General features: G+C 33.2%; 1 protein-coding gene across 3 annotated transcripts in view; it reads left to right on the top strand.

The window, feature by feature from the left end:
* LOC128166561 (myocardin-related transcription factor B-like) overlaps positions 1-9,139 on the top strand; it is a 31,670-nt gene that overhangs the window by 897 nt on the left and 21,634 nt on the right. For 2 of the 3 annotated variants that reach the window (XM_052831819.1, XM_052831818.1), the window contains exons 2-3: positions 1,127-1,183; positions 6,412-6,447. The gene's annotated coding sequence lies outside the window, so the exon portion shown is untranslated. Of the gene's footprint in view, positions 1-1,126; positions 1,184-6,411; positions 6,448-6,802; positions 9,084-9,139 lie in introns of those variants that run through there. The other variant, XM_052831822.1, reaches the window with a different exon arrangement.

Here is a 9,139-nt window from a genome sequence, read left to right as displayed (position 1 = left end):
ATGCATTTGAGAGGAATTTGCCTGTCTCAAAATATAAATCATCTAGAGAAAGATTTGCAAAATGGTCTTTTATTAGTAACAAGAAGCAAGAAATCTATAATGTGGCTTTTTGGTAACATTTGCATTGACATAAGGTACAGCTACAGTTTCTATCATATAAATTATTTAGAATTTATAGGGTACAAAATCTCAAGTTATTTATGGACTGATTAAGGTAGTATGGGACACCTCCATATTGTGACATACTATTTATCAAAATAAACAATAAAATCAAGTGTACTTTGATAAATAGTTTCTTTCCCAAAATTGATAACTAATAGCGTAGCACAGTTGGTTATAGTGTTTACTATGAATATGTATTTCATGAGTTTGAATCCTTCAAAAAATTTTTAAACATATTTTTTGGTTAAATATTGTAAAATTTAAAAATTCTAAACCAATATAAGTATTTTAATTATAATTTACTATAATCCACATTAATATTGACAGGTGTCCCATACCACCTTAACTTAATTTCATCACATACACTGGAATAATAATCTACACCACAAAAATGTTCAGACATTTGAATGATTTTACTGTTGATGCTCTTACTTTACTTGCTTTATACATTCTATAAAACATGCTATCAACCATACATGTATATAATTCATATGGAGAAATTTCTGTATGCCAATAGAGAATCACCATTTTTACATACAAACTGCACTTCTTCTCTTGTTGGGGATGTTAAGGATTTGTAAAGAATTTCAGATGCAAGTCTCTGTTATGACATCTGAAGTACATCTTCAAAACTTATTTTGGCATTATATAGTCACTTGAAAATAGAAAACAAAGAATTTGAATGAAACATATTACTTTATGCAGACAAACTTTCAAATTTTTAGGGATGTAGCTTTTGTAACAGATAATTCTTCTTTAACAACAGAGGAAGAAAAATGGGTTTTATTGAATTTAAATATTATATAAATAAGACAGTCTCCCATTTCTTTATATTTCCAAAGATGACTACATGCATTATGTTGCCTATATTTCTTCTGTATATTTGATATTTCTGTGACTATCGCATTTAATGTAGTTATTATGTTGCCTGCTCTATCTTATGAACTGTTTTCATGTTTTGTAGACTGTGCATTGAGAAATGTTTAAGCTAGACACCTGGTACTTGTATGATATTTCAAAGGTAGGCAACTTTTCCACATTTTTGACCATATTTCCACCAATACCGGGTAAAAAGAGACATGACCCCTGCCATCTACTTATCCATCCACAGTGATCCATTTTTTCGGTGCTTGTGGATTTTTTTAAAGTTTTCAATGAACATTTATTTAAAGTAATATTAATCAGTCTTAAAGGCATTTAAATCATATCCTTTGATTCAAGTGTTTATTTATTTAATGAATGAACACACTGTAGTAGAAATTAGTAATAATACAAACCTGTTTGTATTGCTGCACAATGCACAGGATATAAAAAAAGAAGTACTTTACTAGAGATATCTCCTACCTATATATTTTAGGAGAGGGTTAAAAATTACCGCATATATTTAACAAATAAGGTATCAATTTTTGATGTATATATCGGGATATAAATACAGGTTGGTCATGTGAATAAATCCCATATAGCCAGAGGGGCTTTATGGAAGATTTGATCATGTACCATGTATCAGTTAGATTACAGAGACAAGTATAGAAAGAGGATTTTGTTTCAAAAACAGGTGGAAAAAACCCCCCAAATTTTACATTATTAAATATATTTTTGATTATGATCTTTCATTCCTGATTGTTATACAATTTATATATATAACACCAGCCTGGGTCAAGAGGTCAAAGAAGCGCATGAATAATCTTGCTAGGTGACTACTTTTTATATGTACTCAAACTAACCGACTTACGCTAAAACACACCTAATAACTTAATAAAAACATAATTTAGGCACAAAGAAAAAAAAAATATCTGTATTTGGATACACAAAGATTTTTTTCATTTTTTTTTTTACAATATATAACTGTTAACGAACATTGATTGAGGAGATAAATGGTTATGGCTAAGATTCACACAAGGCCTAGTCCATTCACGGTCAAATTTAATTCCTTTTGCTTCTCTGTTTGTTTTGTTTTGTGAAATTAAAATAGCTATACCTATAATGTCCGAGAAAAATCAGTATGCTCTTGAATCTGATTCTAGAATAGAATGTCCTCTGCCTATCAACCAATTAAAACAATAGACAATTTTGTATCAATGAAATTATACCCTATGCAACAAGTTGTGAGGGGTATAATGTTTTTGGCCGTCCATCAGTTTGTCAGTCTTAAACTGCTGCACGGAATTTCGAAAAATCTTGCTGCTTTTTAGGACACAATGTGTAGATTTCAGGACTTTTGAATTTATAATTGTTTTGTTTGCTGTTAAAGACAAAGGTATTAATAGAAAAGCATACTTACGCCAAGTTTTGAAGTGATGATATTTTTTGGAATAATGCTTGTTTCGAATATGTAATGGGGGTGCAGTGTGTATGTGAGCTTGGTTTGTGTATAGCTTTTGTTTGTCCATCTGACCATTGTTTACAGTATTGGGGATTCCCTGCTCACTGATTGGCGGCTGTCCTTGTGGCCTGGATCTGTTGTCTGTGTTTTGTCTTGGAGCACTCATCTTGGCAGTCTGGAGTTATTTTACACTTTAATTTAAAGTTTATTGGGTCAGTTTATCTTGTGTATATATCTGTCCTTAAAAGATTTTTATGCAAAAGCTTTGCTAAGAAAGATGTATGAATTTCCATATTAAATTGGGTTAAAAATTCACAAAGTATAGTTTGAAGAGTTTGAAGAGTTGTCTTTCTTGAAGGAAAACAGGGTTTATAATATTTTTTTATGTCATGAAATTAAATCAAAAGTTCATACAATGAAATACAATGGTCCTATTGCAAGTTTATATATTGGGACCATGGAAGTCCAATGTGCCCAAATAGTTCAAATCTTTAAAAAAAATTATTGTTGGAGTAATATTGCTTTTGAAGGTTGTTAAATTTTGAAGAGAACTTATTCTGTTTTAAAAATGCTTTACAGATTCATTTTATCAGAGCAAGTCAGTATGTGATAAATTTTGTTAATATTCTAACAAAATAAAAATCTAGTCTAGGAAGATGTTTTTATTTTGTATAATAAATTATTTGTTAAACAAAACTACCGGGTACTCTCTGAGATCCCTATGAACAGTCAGGTAGATGACGTTCACGTAATGGTCCTGCTGTTGATTGACTTTTTATGTTTTAGCCAAAAAGTTGGCTAAAAAGCGATCAAAGATTTATCTTTATTAATCCAGGGAAGAATTTTTATGGGTCAGGACAATAATCTGTAAAAATTTATTTATTTTATTGAAGATCAAAAGTATGGTAAATCTATGTCCATCAAATTTAATTAATAAATGATTTTTAAAGGAGGAGTCTAATGCCTCCTTCTCTAGGTATACATAGATATCTGTCAGTAATCATTAATTTGATTCTTTGTATTTACCAATCATCTGAGTTGGGTCTGACTTTTGTGCCAAAAGTCGCATTTAATTAATTACCTTTTACCCCCAAAACCTGTCGGTGTGACCTTAGAGATCAGAAATAATAGACACCAGGAACGTGTCTAGAGTGCCCTTGACAAGGAAGGAACACAACAATTATACACACCATAATATTATGAGTATTTCTAATTTTAATTTATGCCTTAAAAATGAAATAAAATCACAATTTTAGTTACTTGTTATTGTAGTTCTTTCAGAGTTTTTCTTATCGGTATTTTCATTAGTTTAAAGATGTTTAAAAAACAGAAACAGAAAAATTTGTTGTTGTTTATATTTTCCCAATGTGAACTGTTGATGGTGTGGATTTGAAGAAATTTAGATGATTAAATAAGTTATCAAGTGAAACTGTCTTTGATTGTTGTACCTTGCCAGTGTTTACTTGGCTGCATTCTTGGAGTTGTGTGTTGGGGAGGCAGCTGTTGTACAGTGGAACTACTAACATGTAGTACCGAGCAGTGTTTGTGTAGAGATGTGCTGGCTAAGCTGTTCTGGGTTCTCTGTAATGACATGTTGTTTGGGAGGAATTGTCTGAGACACACACACATGTGAGGCAGCTAATCAGCTGCTGAGGGAACGGGATCAGGTCTTCTACACAGAATGTGACAATTTCTACAGGTGTTGGGTTTTATTTACCACTGGGGACCACTACGATGCCTGGTGAGTAGTTGAGGATGTTTGGACTTTGTATGCTGTATAACTTTGATATGGTTTGGCTGCAATGTGGAACTTAGGTTTACTTGGAAGGTTAAAGTGTTGATTGATGAAGATCTGACTTTCATTAAATCACCAAGTTACTAGGTATCATGGTTAGGACCCAACTGATAGGGTCTAGGACAAAAGTTCTGAACTATTGATAAAGGTCATGTTAGCATTTATGTTCTAATAAAAAGTTTCTTGAAATGCATTAGCTTTACAGTTGGATTTATTTGTTGGCTTTTCAATAGAGTCTTAAATGCTATACTACCTTACTATTAAATTAATGTATGTGACAACTCTTATTGTAAGGCCTTGAAGCAACTCCAGGATATCTTGTAAGAAAATTTGAATACTGTGACTCTAAAGGCAGTCCACAACACTATGATATGCTTGCAAGGGTCTTTTAGATGTCACAAAGCATGCTTAATGTGTGGTCAATTCAGTGAAAGATAAGAAGATAAAACTGAATTGACTTGTAGCTTTTAGTGAGTGGACAACATAAGGCCATAAACCTGCAAAAAAGCATCTAGTAGAAACTGTAACAAAGGCTGTACAAGAACCCTGTGGTGCATACATGACACTAAAAAGTCAAAGTTTCTGGTCCAAAATCCTTTATAAATTGCTTGTCTTTATCAGAGGACTGTAACTAACTGCTAATATGACTGAATGTGATCTCAATACAGTTAAAGATTAAAATACTTATTTTCAGAACAGTCGAAAAAACTTGACTGATCTAAGTATCATTTGGTGTGTTTCTGTTACCTTGAATCAGTCTTGCAGAGGTTCAAACTGTTGGATCACTGAACACTTGGATTGGTGGCCTCAGAGCAACTCATTGTTATTTCAGCAGTAATTGGTCAACTTTCCTGACCCATAAGTTTTTTACCTCGACTGTCAGTTTGTATATACTGCTTGCCAAGATGAGTTTATGGTCAATTTCAGAAGCACAGAAAACAGTTGCATCCGTTAGAACATACATCTTTCATACTCATACTTCATTTCATATTTATTAGTTATACATGAAAGAAATGACTCCGTAATCTTTGGAGAATTACTACAAGAATGTGTTGTATTTGTTTTCTGTAATCTCATTGTGTATGAATATTTAGAGCATTATAGAGTAGAAGTGACTGTTATTTTTTGGAGTTGTGGTGGGTTTGTTAAAGTTCCTATGGCATAATTATTATACACACTGGAGAAAATGATTTAGTTATACGATATTATCTAGTTTAGATTTTGTAAAAGTTAATGTAGAATTAGTTTACCTTGATCAATGATGACATTAGTTTAATGACAAAGTAAAGAAAGGTAAAATGTGTGAGTCAGAAACCAAAGGAATCTCTGCTTACTAATATCCAGGGATAGCTGAATTTTCCTTATTTCTCTTGAATCTGTCAGTAATTCATTCAGTTTGTTGACACGAGGAAGCTAGCATTTATTTTTCTAAGCAATAGAGATCCCACAATAGTCAGACACAAGTCATTACACCACAAATCCCGAAATAACAAAAAAAACATACCATTGTTTGTAGATATGATCAAAATAGTTTGTTCTTTTTTATATGAAATAAAAAAGAAATCTTGGACACTGTTGTTGATCAAGCCAGGAGGTGAGCTGTATGGCCCATGGGTCTTAGTAACAGCAGAAATAGACCAAGCAAACCTGATTTAAAATGTATCATCAGCAACTAATTAGTGCTTACTGTAAGCTGGGGGTGAGGTGGAGATAAAGTAAATATGTTACATAACTATAAGTAAAGGGTGTCAATCAAATCAGTCTTCCTTACCTGTGCTCTTATTTCTCTGGCAGATAGTTATTCATAAGAATATTAACTTGGCTAAATACAATGTCATCACATGTAATAACAATTCTTTAAGTCTTTTATTTGAGGGAGGTTGTTCTATGTTTTATATCTGACCATTTGAACTTCTCTGGAGAACAACTGCAATAGTGTCCAAAAAAATTGGAAAGAGTTTTGTCCATCTGTCAGTATGAATTATCTAAATATTCCAACCTGTTTTTTCCTTTTTTGAGAAGTCTATTTATAGATATAATCCAACAATCTAACCATAGTTTGTAATATACGTCCTGGTGTACATATTGTTGACATGATTTAATTGTTTTATTTTTTTTATATATTTTTCAGAACTTTCCAAAAGGCCATTTGATTCACTCACTGAAGGTAAGGAGAATTTGGCATTGATGATACCTTTCATAGGATAAATCTCATCACTTAAAAAGTGATCCTTTAATTATCTGATGTCATTCCACTTTCTGTAGGAAGACAGAAGAATGTGTGGATAGTGTGAGTTTTGTTTGTATGGCTCCCTCTGGATGCCTCTTTTCAGTTTGGAATTACCGGTATATACACATAGTTTATGAATTCAAGCTCAAGAAATCTTTTTTCTTAAAGGTCTTACTCTCACTTGATCGAGTTACTGCCATTAGATATTGCTGCTCCTTATGAAGTCTCCAATGACAGTCTATTGAACATCTGATCTAGGGTCAAAAAATAACATTTTTAATAGTTGCTCACGCTGGATAGCCTATTTTTTTTAGCCATAAGATTCTTCGAATTGAGCACATAATTACCAGTCTTTTTATTTTACCAGGGATCGGGGGAGTGAGGTATTTTAGATAATACCCACTTTCAAGCTTTATGACTGACCCCTCTTGCTTTATCCTTTAATATACAAGTCACTTTGTTTTTGCAGAAGAAAATGAATCTGCATATCACAGTGGTAGGGTTAAGTCCTGCTGAGATGCAGAGTGGCCAAGATCTTTGATTTTTTGGTTTTCCCTTGAAGATTTGACATTTCTTAACTAGTCTGACCACCGGTTAATGAGGTCCAGAAACTACAAAATATATGATCTGGTGTCTGTAAAGGTCATTATCATACAGTCTCCAGTTAAATGTTGGATTAAATTAGGATGCTTGTTGTTTTTGCATTGTTGCAGACAAAGGTGATCCTGAATGCTGAATGCTTACTGTATGGAAAGCAAATGAACTTGATTGGCACACACTTCAAAGATGCAAATCATTTTGTCTATTATGAATGATGAGTTCTTGTCAATTGTGCTGTTTGGAATCCAAGAAAAATAATTATTATAACACATGCATATTGTGATTCGGAGACCAAGGGATCACAGTGTAAAATAATTGCACAACCACTTGGGATACTGCAGTATGAACTGTGAGCGAACAGCTGTAGCTCCACTGTATCTATTGTGGTAATAAGTGTTTCTGTTTATACAGCTATAAAGCAATGGAGATGGGGTGCTTTCGCTTTTCAGTAAGAAGTACCTTGTCATCCCACACGGTACACTCATGGTGGCAGTGGAAGGGTCGAATTTTGGGGAACTTTGCATGTACAGTTTATGTTCAATTTAAAAAGACAGAACTCATTCTTTAGTTATTTTCAAAGAAATGTTAAATATATTTTTCATCAAAGAAAAATGCAGAACGGGATGCCTTTGCTGACAATGACAGTATCATTAAATAGCTGAAAGAAAACATGCACACATTTTCTTTCTGCTCAATTTAAATAGAAAAAGAGTACTGGCATATAAATTGAAGTCTTAAAATACGAAAAGTGCACTATTTAAAAAAATAAAGAAGATAAAAATTATTTTTAGAATCCTTGAAATATAAATATTAATGCAGGAAATATTCTAAATAATAGCACCCCCTACAGCCCCCCACCCACCCATTAGATAGTAGATGGCTGGTTGTCTACCACTGAAGAGGTCTGCAAGCTGTTAACACTTAGCTACCGTTAGTGATATCTATATCACTAGGGCCCTCTACTTATACATGTGCATCTGTAGCCTCTATTCAGAGCTCAAAAGGTCCAAGGATATGATTCATGGGGGAAAAAAATTGGACCAATTTTCTTTTTGTTCATCATAAAGATTAAATAAATGACTGATTAATACTTATTTATTCATGAGGTTCATATATCTCACACAAGTTTAAGCCTGAAATCACTACAGGTTATTACAATATTGACACAAGTTTAAGCCTGAAATCACTACAGGTTATTACAATATTGACACCCTGTTTTAAGTCCTTGACCCAAACTAAGAGGTCGCCGGTGCTTACCGGTATTTTTGCTGTTATGTGAATATCATCACAAAGAGCTGGATGAGAGTGTTCTCCCTTGACATCCCCAGTAATGAGATGTGACACTGCATTGCATTTTTTTAAACAAACACTGCAGCACCGAGTTGTTCTGCCTCTAGGCTGGATTGTTTGGATCATGTCATTTCTGGCTATCTACCAGAGCGGCCCCACAGCAACTAGCCACACTAGATTCCAGCTTCAAACTCAATTTATCCAAATATCATATCCTATATAAGATTTCTCACTGCGTTTTGGAAGCATGTTGTAGTATTTCTTACAATTCGAGGCATTTAGCCTTGCCTTTGCCAGTGGTTCATTTGATCTTTCTTTCATTTAGTATTACTTTATACACATGAGTTGCAACTGTTATATAGCTTTAAACTAGATATTTTCTACTGCACATCCTGTATTCAAATTAAAAACACCTTGATGAGAAGGCATCTTTATCAGATTTAAACAAGGGGATTGTTGAAAGAATTTTTCTTCTTTGCTAAGAATATTACCTTCAATTTTGTATTGCAGTCAGAGTTCTGATCACTTTTACACCAGGCTAATCATGAAAACTCCAGAAACAAAGTTTAAAATATTAGAAACAGTGAATTGTTTTCCATTCTGGGCAGGATTAAGGTCCAAAGAGAAAGAGTCTGGTGTAGGTACCATCTAACTTCAGTGGTCCACAGTGCCCAGATATGCTGGTAAGGTTTCTTCAGTTATATTTTTCCTGCTCACTTGTATCCTTACTCAAACATCT

Source organism: Crassostrea angulata, chromosome 10 (assembly GCF_025612915.1).
Source record: "Crassostrea angulata isolate pt1a10 chromosome 10, ASM2561291v2, whole genome shotgun sequence".
NCBI classification, from domain to species: domain Eukaryota; kingdom Metazoa; phylum Mollusca; class Bivalvia; order Ostreida; family Ostreidae; genus Magallana; species Magallana angulata.
This window is presented reverse-complemented; position numbering and strand designations above follow the sequence as displayed.